Source organism: Rhinoderma darwinii, chromosome 8 (genome assembly GCF_050947455.1).
Source record: "Rhinoderma darwinii isolate aRhiDar2 chromosome 8, aRhiDar2.hap1, whole genome shotgun sequence".
NCBI classification, from domain to species: Eukaryota; Metazoa; Chordata; class Amphibia; order Anura; family Rhinodermatidae; genus Rhinoderma; species Rhinoderma darwinii.
The window spans coordinates 83,727,301-83,738,237 of NC_134694.1; positions in this window are offsets into that span (position 1 = coordinate 83,727,301).

The following is a 10,937-nucleotide window of genomic DNA, read 5'->3' on the forward strand; positions in this document are numbered from 1 at the left end:
ATGTGGTCCAATGAGATCATGTGATTGCGTATCAGGTGACAGCCCCTGTAGACTGGGCAATGAGATCTTCCATCCCCCGCGCCATGGCTATCTCTTGGAACCAGTCCTCCAAGGTCGGGGGATCTATTGATTTCCACTTGCACGGGATGACTGATTTAGCTGCCTGTAGGCGATGTCTGGTCATAGTGTGTTTGTATGTGGATACAGGTAAAGGGAACATAAAGAGTAGGGTCGCCTCAGGGGAATAGGGGACCAACATCCTAGTAACTTCACATATAACTCTGAGTACCACTGTCCACAAGGACAGTAAGGAAGGACACCTCCCCCAGATATGGGTTATGGAACCGACAGTGGTACTACAACGCCAGCAACTGTCAGGGACAGTGGGATACCATCTGTGAAGGGAGTTTGGAAACCGATACCATTGGGATATAATCTTAAAACTAGTTTCCTGAGCACGAGTGGCAATTGAGGTCCTATTGGGAAGATAAAAGCAACTCTTCCATTGCGCAACCATAAATTGCTTGCCAAGTTATTTTTCCCAGGCCATACAGAAGGATGGAAGTTGCTGTGAGCACTGAGAGAGAAGCAATTGGTATAGTGTGGAGACAGTATGTGTAGGAGTAGTGGAAGAAACGCATAAGCGTTCAAAGTCCATTAATGTACGGTGAAGATGTGTGTGCTGTTACGTAGCTTTATAAAAGTGTGTCAGCTCGCTATATTCAAAAAAGCTATGGGTAGGCGGCGTGTTATCCAGGGAAATTGAGGCTAATGGGAGTAAAGAAGAGTCAGAGAGAACATGAGTGAAGTGCAGCGGGTTATGGAGAAACCTACTGAGGAAGAACTGATGTCCTGACCTGATGAAAAAGCTGGGTTATCAGTGATTTGAGTGAGTGGGCCCGTTGGGTCTACGGTAGAGCCTCCTGTACCCAAGGAACGTAACACTAGGAGGGTCTGAAAGACAGTGAAAGCGGCTTGGGACAGGCCATTCCTGGTTTAGGTCCACATCCAAGGGAGAGTAGATGGTTTGGGCTGGGCGGATCCACAATTTCGACTGACGATTGTGGAAAAAGTCGAGAATAAGCGCATGGGTCGTTGGCAAATAATAAAGATGGCAGTCCTTCAGGTCAACCCCGCCCGCATCTTTAGGGCCTGTGAGAACAACCCTACTTATTCTAGGACTACATGAGGGCCAGACAAATGACCAAAAGCATCGTTGGATGCAGAGCCAAAAAGAAGAGGAGATGAGGATGTGGATCGCCTGCAGTAGAAACAATATGGCTTTATATTTTTTAACAAAGTCAGAAATATAATCTCAAAGCTTTTTATCAGTGGAAACAATTAAATATACACAAAAACGTATGCTCTTCCACGGCCTAAGTGTAAGAATTTGGGGTCTACAGTACTGATTTTGCTTGGTTTGTACCACTAGTACCACTTTATTCACTTCAGCTAATCATGGATCGACTAATGAAAAGAACAGTAGAATGCCAGACGTCCATGATCTTTAGACATGGTGACTGACACCTGAAGATCTCAAATATCAACATGTGAATTTCAGGAGCTTCATTTACTTTTCCATCTTGTCATTGCTGGAGCATTGAAGAAGTAAAATGTCTGACACTTTGGGGTAAGTAGGGCACTAGCACTGGTATGGCCAATGAGTTTTGTACATGGGAAACTACTGACACCTGTAAGACACAATGTGGCTTGCACTTATAATACCAGTGTAGCTGACACTGCTATGCCAGAAAAGGGTGGTGAGGTTTTATAGTACAGTACACTTTATGTAGTACACAGTACTTCCTTTTTATGAAGTTAAAGCCCATGGTTCTTAAAACTACTAATTAATCCATAAAAACAGCAGGCAACGCAAATATTACATAGGGACCTTACACTAATGTTGAACATACGACATTCCTCAAGGAAGAAAAGTTAACACATGAAGTAAGCGTGCACACCCAAACAAATATAAATTACAAAAAAAGTTTATCAGATCATACAAAAGCTACATGAATAAAACCAGATACAAGCCAGGGATCCATTATAAATAAACTGGGCTGACCACAGAAAAAATTATAAGGTATAGCATAAAGGTCAGTAAATGAAAACAATAACTGTCATTAACCCAGTAGTATAATAAGAATACGGCAAAAATAAAAATTCAAAAATATTTTTTTTTCCAAGTGGCCTCTGAAAAATTAAAGGTGGAATCTGAATGATGCCATTGGCAACTACTCCTGTTTTCTTTTGTACCAGTTTTGATACATTTCCCTCTATGTGTATTTGATTAATTGATTAAATGTTTTTTGAGTGTACAGTAAATGTAAAAAATTTTGTATGTAGAGAAAATGTTTTGTTTAGCTGAACAGCTGTTACCATATGTTGGGGGGTCTGTGGACCCCCAGAAATAGGAGTCCAGCCTCTTCAGCCCTTATTGCTACATCACTGCTCATATGCTAAGTAAATACATTTGACTATTTTCTCATCGAAATGGTGCCCTTAGCACAACGACAACAACAACAAATATAACAATTGCTGTTTATGCATAATTCCCTATTCCCTAATATATTTCTTAAAGTGATCTCAAGTCGGAGCTTATATTTTAATGCATGTGTTCCATATTTCGGAATAATGCATTTCAGATGTTCAGACAAGCAACTCTTGGCTAGGAAATATGTATGTCATATCTTGTCAAAATCATTTTAGAAAAGCACTGGTATATTAAAATAGATTGTAGTACTATGTTCCATGGCCAAAAAATGATTGTGGAGGAATTACATAAAAAACTAAACGTTTTGGAAGTACAATAAACTTTCAAAGCAAGACAGAAAAGAGAATAGGCCTGAGCTTTAGTCAATGTTCCTTAAATGTGTTTACCAGTCCCTAAAAATTAATGGACTATCCTCAGGGTGGGCCATTAATAGTTGATCACTTGGGCTCCGACTGCCGGGACCCTCGCCGATCAGCTGTTTTGAAGGGGCCGCAGCACTCGTACAAGCGCTGCTTCCCCTTCATTCCGGTCACTGCCCGCATTGTGAATCGCCAACACAGCCGTAGCGGTGATTCACAGTATTACAACCTTCTCCCATTGAAGTGAATGGGAGAAGGCTGTAATACTGTGAACCGCCATTACGGCTGTGACGGTGATTCACAATACGGGCAGTAACGGGAATGAAGGGGAAGCAGCGCTCGTACAAGTATATAATAATATACCAGTGCTGTACAATAACCTTTTCTAAAATGATTTTGACAAGAAATACATATTTACTAGGCCAAGAATTGCTTGTCTGAACATCTGAAATGCATTATTTCGAACATAGACCACGTGCATTAAAATCTAAGTTCCGACTTGAGGTTACTTTAAGAAATATATTAGGGAAATTCATAAACGGCAATTGTTATATGTGTTGTTGTTGTTGTGCCAAGGGCACTATTTAGGTGAGAAAATGGTCAAATGTATTTTCTTACCATATGAGCAGTGATGTAGCTATAAGGGCTGCAGAGGCTGGGCTCCTATTCCTGGGGGTCCACAGACCCCCTCCCCCCCAGCATATGGTATCAGCTGTTCAGTTAAACAAAACATTTTCTCTACATACAAAAAAAAAAAATATTATTTACTGTACACTCAAAAAACATTTTGCATTGGCCTTGGAGAATAATGGAAATTGAAAAAACAGCCACTGGAAAAAGATACTGCAATGGTAGATTTTTTTTATTTTTCAATATTGAGTTTTTATATATGCCAGTGGTTGGTATTATTAACATCACACTAGAATCTATGTAGGTTGTATGCTGCATTTTACGGAAAGATTACCAGCAGTGTCCTTATTAATTCAAGGTTATGGTGTTGAAACATACTGTATAATGTGGTGGTAATAAATGACCAAACACAATACACAGGCATCTACTGAAAGATATCGGCAGAACAATACGGTACCCTTGTAAGTGGCTTGGAATTTTGTTTTATCAGACGTACAGGACAGCTGGGCAGAAATACAATAAGCTATTAGGACATCTGTGGTTTGGAATGCAGACACTGTACTAGAATAGACTTCGAGAAGGAATTTCATTTTAATTGGGATGTAAATGGAAAGAAGCTGCTTTGTGAGATGGGAAACTCAATGCTGAGCCAGGAGTCAAAGAGATCCAGGAGCCAACGGTGAAGAAAAGTGTTCCCATAAACAGATACAGCACAAATCTGGGACCTAGAAAACTTAGTGGGTGTGCTCGTGATAAAACGCAAATAGTCATTAAATATTGATTGGTAACAGGGTGGTTTCTAGATATTTCTAGACTGCATTACACGATTCTCAGTGGGGTAAGGGTATGTTCACACGCTTAACAAAAAACGTCTGAAAATACGGAGCTGTTTTCAAGGGAAAACAGCCCCTGATTTTCAGGCGTTTTTTGAGCAACTCGCTTTTTTCGCTGCGTTTTTTACAGCCATTTTTGGCGCTGTTTTCGTTGGAGTCTATGAGAAAACGGCTCCAAAAACGTCCCAAGAAGTGTCCTGCACTTCTTTTGACGAGGCTGTAATTTTACGCGCCGTCTTTTGACAGCGACGCGTAAAATGACAGGTCGTCGGCACAGTACATCGTAAAGCCCATTGAAAGTAATGGGCAGATGTTTGCCGACGTATTGGAGCCGTTATTTCAGACGTAATTCGAGGCGTAAAACGCCTCCATTACATCTGAAAATAGGTCGTGTGAACCCAGTCGAACACCCAAAAATGTCAATGTAATGCCATTCCTAGAGTTCTCAGTAAGGCGAAGACTACATAGTGTCATGAGCATCAGCAACATTATGTCCTGTCATGGCTTATATCTAAACCATTCCATGACCCCTATCTGTAATAACAGCCATAATGTAACGGGCCATTGTAATAATACCTTACGTTATCTGGACTATAATAACCAAAATTTATAGGCATATACAGTAGTTCCAAATGCTGCCGACGGGGCACAGATGAAAAATGCCTCAGTGTTTTCTCAGTCTAAATGGTTACTATATAGTAACTCCATTACTACTCTGCTGTGTTCTGCCTTTTGGACGCTACTCTCTTGCCCCTCTATTGGGTTATGTCCCCCTAAACATGTCTACATTGTCAATCTGAGTAGTGAGTACTTATTTTTCCTGATGGGTACTGTACCCGCTGCACAGCAACCCTTCAGCTAGCTACCACCCCTCAACCACCCTCTCATTTTGGTAGTTTACTTCATTGAAACAACTCCTTGAAACAAAAAGCAAGAAAGCAGCAGTAAAGCAAATGTTCACAGCTTGTACCCAAAAATATAAGTGCAAAGAAGTCTAGGAATGGGTCCACATTCCCAGTTCAGTCAAATCAGGAAAGTCCAGCAAATCTGCTTATATTAAGGCTAGGATCACACGCACACAGTTTTGATGCAGTTTTTGCCGTAGTTTTTGTAGCCAAAGCCAGAAGTGGATCCAAAGTGAAGGAAAAGTATTAAGAAAATCGTAATTCTTTCTTTCATGTTCACTCCTGATCTTGGTTAAAAACAAATTGAGCCAAAAGCTGCATCAAAACTGCGTGTGTGTGTGTGTGTGTGTGTGTGTGTGTGTGTGTGTGTGTGTGTGTGTGTGTGTGTGTGAACTGAGCCTAAGGACCATACGACAAGTCAAATATTTGTTCTAAAGTGCAGACAGTAGTGAGGTGTTTTTTCACACCTATATAAGTTTCTCACACATATTTTTGCTTAAAAAAAAAAGTAATACATTTTACAATATACTTACCTTCTAAAGATATACATGTCACGTCCATTGTCACTTGGTCAAAGTGCCACTGAGGGCACCTCAAGAATGATGGGGGATGATTTTCAAAGATAAATGTATATTCTTGACGTTAATATGACTCCCAAACTGTGGCAGTCAATAATAACACAAAAAAAACATTTGTCTAAGGGCTTATTTAGACGAACGTGTAATACGTCCGTGCAACGCGCGTGATTTTCACGCGCCTCGCACGGACCTATGTTAGTCTATGGGTCCGTGCAGACTGTCCGTGAGTTGCACGCAGCGTATGTCCGCTGCATAAAACTCACGACATGTCCTATATTTGTGCGTTGTTCGCGCATCACGCACCCATTGTGCTGTGCGTGATTCGTGCAACAGCAGTAAAAAGTATGAATGAAAACAGAAAAGCACCACGTGCTGCAAACATACAAACAGAGTGTAATAATGATGGCGGATGCGTGAAAATCACGCAGCCACGCATCATACGGGGCTGACACACGGAGCTGTTAAGTACCTTTTGTGCACGCAAAACGCCGCGTTTTTTGCACGCACAAAACGCACACGCTCGTGTGAATCGAGCCTTACTGGGTTCTAAAAATATTTTATGTGAAATATTATACAAAAAAATGTTCAGAAAGGATTTATGTATTGTCTGTGACTGAAAATGACTGTAATCATCAAAACTAAAGAACACATATCTTTCTTTTTGGTCAACAATAGTTGAATTTTTTTAGGGCCTGAAAGTAATCCCTTTTTTGAACTACTCTTCATTATGTCAGATACAGTACAGGCAGATCAGGTGTAGAAAGTTTTCTGTCCTATGTAAATGCAGGGGGCAATTTATGAAAAAATGGCATTTCATACACCAGTCAATCTAAAGAAAGTTGGTGTAAGATGTGCCTAATTTATAGTCAATTTATCAGAGATTGCTGCAACTAGATGGTTTTAATTTAATAGTATACTTTATATGGATTGTGGAATGTATTTCCTCTATCAATCTATTTTGTCCTTAATTTATATATACACACTACCCTTCAAAAGTTTGGGGTCACTTAGAAATTTCCTTATTTTTGAAAGAAAAGCACCGTTTTTTTCAATGAAGATAACGTTAAATTAATCAGAAATACACTCTATACATTGTTAATGTGGTAAATGACTATTCTAGCTGCAAACGTCTGGTTTTTAATGCAATATCTACATAGGTGTATAGAGGCCCATTTCCAGCAACCATCACTCCAGTGTTCTAATGGTACATTGTGTTTGCTAACTGTGTTAGAAGGCTAATGGATGATTAGAAAATACTTGAAAACCCTTGTGCAATTAAGTTAGCACCGCTGTAAACAGTTTTGCTGTTTAGAGGAGCTATAAAACTGACCTTCCTTTGAGCTAGTTGAGAATCTGGAGCATTACATTTGTGGGTTCGATTAAACTCTCCAAATGGCTAGAAAAAGAGAGCTTTCATGTGAAACTCGACAGTCTATTCTTGTTCTTAGAAATGAAGGCTATTCCATGCAAGAAATTGCCAAGAAACTGAAGATTTCCTACAACAGTGTGTACTACTCCCTTCAGAGGACAGCACAAACAGGCTCTAACCAGAGAAGAAAGAGAAGTGGGAGGCCCCGCTGCACAACTGAGCAACAAGACAAGTACATTAGAGTCTCTAGTTTGAGAAATAGATGCCTCACAGGTCCTCAACTGGCAGCTTCATTAAATAGTACCCGCAAAACGCCAGTGTCAACGTCTACAGTGAAGAGGCGACTCCGGAATGCTGGCCTTCAGGGCAGAGTGGCAAAGAAAAAGTCATATCTGAGACTGGCTAATAAAAGGAAAAGATTAATATGGGCAAAAGCAGACAGACATTGGACAGAGGAAGATTGGAAAAAAAGTGTTATGGACAGATTAATCGAAGTTTGAGGTGTTTGGATCACACAGAAGAACATTTGTGAGACGCAGAACAACTGAAAAGATGCTGGAAGAGTACCTGACGCCATCTGTCAAGCATGGTGGAGGTAATGTGATGGTCTGGGGTTGCTTTTGTGCTGGTAAAGTGGGAGATTTGTACAAGGTAAAAGGGAGTTTGAATAAGGAAGGCTATCACTCCATTTTGCAACGCCATGCCATACCCTGTGGACAGCGCTTGATTGGAGCCAATTTCATCCTACAACAGGACAATGACCCAAAGCACACCTCCAAATTATGCAAGAACTATTTAGGGAAGAAGCAGGCAGCTGGTATTCTATCTGTAATGGAGTGGCCAGCGCAGTCACCAGATCTCAACCCCATAGAGCTGTTGTGGGAGCAGCTTGACCGTATGGTACGCAAGAAGTGCCCATCAAGCCAATCCAACTTGTGGGAGGGGCTTCTGGAAGCATGGGGTGAAATTTCTCCCGATTACCTCAGCAAATTAACAGCTAGAATGCCAAAGGTCTGCAATGCTGTAATTGCTGCAAATGGAGCATTCTTTGACGAAAGCAAAGTTTGAAGGAGAAAATTATTATTTCAAATAAAAATCATTATTTCTAACCTTGTCAATGTCTTGACTATATTTTCTAGTCATTTTGCAACTCATTTGATAAATATAAGTGTGAGTTTTCATGGAAAACACAAACTTTTGAACGGTAGTGTATATATATATATATATATATATATGTGTATATATATATATATATATATATATATATATATATATATATATATTCTGCTTGTCTACAATAAAACCTTTAAATATATACACATTTTCTATTGTAATAACTAATAACTGTCACATGAGGGCACTGTTTTCTTTCATGTTATTAAATGACTTGAGAAATGGTAGTGCCCTTAATAAAGGTTTACAAATGCATTCATACATATTCATACTTGTAACCATCTGTTAGCAACACTACTGAAAAGTGTGAACTAATGTAGTTGGCTGTGAGAATGAAAAGCATTTACCAAAGCAGATGTATAAACACAAACGCTTGTATGATTTCTAATTCATTTTTATTAGCGAATCAACACAAATACAGTACCATAAGAAATGTTTAGCACAGTATAATATTCTAGTTGCTCAGAATTCGATCTCTCACTTAACCAAATCCTGCTGCATTTACAGTAACAGTAAAGTAAATGAGATTTAGAAAATCTCATGCCCACCCTGCAGAAAAAAACAGCCATGCAGAAAGTGATCTGCGGTGCAACTTCCAATTCCGCAGCATGTCAATTTATGCCCCAGTTTCTGTGCTGAAATGCTGAAGGTTTGGCCCACAGACTTCAGTGGGGAGCATAAATTCCGCAGCAGAATTATTTTGTAATAGTTTTCACAGTGCTTACGCAGCGGACACGCAGTGAAATCCGCTGGAAATCTGCAGGTGCACATATACTTTGCTATAATCAATGTTTAACACTAAATTCGCAGGTAACACTGCTGTGGAAAAACTGCAGCGTTTCCGCATCCACATGCTCAGCAAAACTCGGATTTCTGTCACATATTTACCAGCATTTATTTATTTTGTTTTTTAAATCTGCTGTGTATCTGGAGTGTGGGAAAATACCCTAAGGCTACATGCACACGTTGCGGATTTTGGTGCAGAAAATCTGCATCAAAAATGCAAGTAAACTCAGGTAATTCCGCAGGTAAAAACCTCACCTAAGGCCAGGTTTCCATGGGTCAGATATGCTGCATAAATACTACGCAGCGTATCTGATCTGGAACCTGGTGGAATTTTCGCTGCCGAAAGCCAGTGCTGAAAAAAATAAATACGTTTATACTTACCCCCTCCCTCTCTTCTGTGCGTAGTCCGGCCTCCTAAGAAGATTGTGCAGGCCGTGTGACCGCTGCAGCCTGTGATTGGCTGCAGCGGTCACATGGGATGAAACGTCATCACAGGTGGCCAGACTGCAGGAAGAAGCAGGGAGTTCTGGGTAAGTTTTAACTTATTTTTCCGGAGTTGGGATTTTTGCAGTGGAATCGCTGCAATTCCGCCACAAATGCCGCAACACTTGGCTTTCTGTTGCGTGTTTTGCATCCCCATTGGATTCAATGGGGAAAACCTGCAACAGAAAAACAACGAAAACACAGCATAAATTGACATGCTGTGTATTTAAATGCTGCGCCGCAGGTCAATTTATTAATGTATACACTGCGGTTTTTTTCCGCAGCCTGGGCATGAGATTTTCTAAATCAAATCCACCTTACTGCTGCTGTAATGCTGCCGAATTTCTGCACAGAAATCCATTGCGGAAATCTCCCAGCATTTACACTACGTGGGAACCCGACCTAATCGTTCGTCTTTTGATTCGTTTTTGGGTGCGGTTTTTACACACATTTTGATGCTGAAATATGTGCGTTTTTAAGCTGCGGATTTTGGTGTGTTGTTTTTTTAAAACTAGTCAGATACAATTCGCAAGCAGAAACACAAGATAAATTAACATGCTCTGGATTTTTAAAATACACACCGCAGGTCTATTAACGTGCAGAAAATATCTGCAATGTGTATATGAGATTTCCTGCCATCTCATTTACTTTGCTGGTACTGTGTTACGCAGCTAATTTGCCGCATAAAAATAAGTGCAACAAATACGCACGTCACATGCGGCAGATTTTGTTGCAGAAATTTCTGCTACTTAAAATCAATTTCATTCATCTGAATGAGGTTGTTTCTGCAGAATGTACATAGATTTCTGCAAATTCCATTCAGATGAAAGAAACTAATGTTTAGTAACAGAAATGTCTGCAACAAAATATCGTAAATCTGCTCTTAGGCCCCCTGCACACGTAGCAGATTTTGTTGCAACTTTTGTGCTTACTGCAGAAACAACCCAAATCAGACAAATGTAGAGGATCTTCAGTCGCAGACATTTCTGCAACAAAATCTGCAAAGTGTGCAGGGGACCTTATAGAAACATAATTACCAAAGTTGTCAATTTTAGGTTTTATATTATTATACTATTTAGGCACATAGGGGCAGGTTAGACTGGCAATTCTTATGTAGCAGATTAATTCAGAGGTGCACGGCTTTTAATAAATCTATTGCATCTTTCCACTGGCTGTGCGGCATCCATTCCCCGCATCAGATATAAAAGAAAAAAATGTATACTTACGTTAATCCTCCTCTTTGCTTCTCCCCTTGGGGTTCCCTCAACATGCTGTGGCTCACACAAGGTCCTGACGCCAAGCAGCGTCAGGGCCTAATATGCAAAAC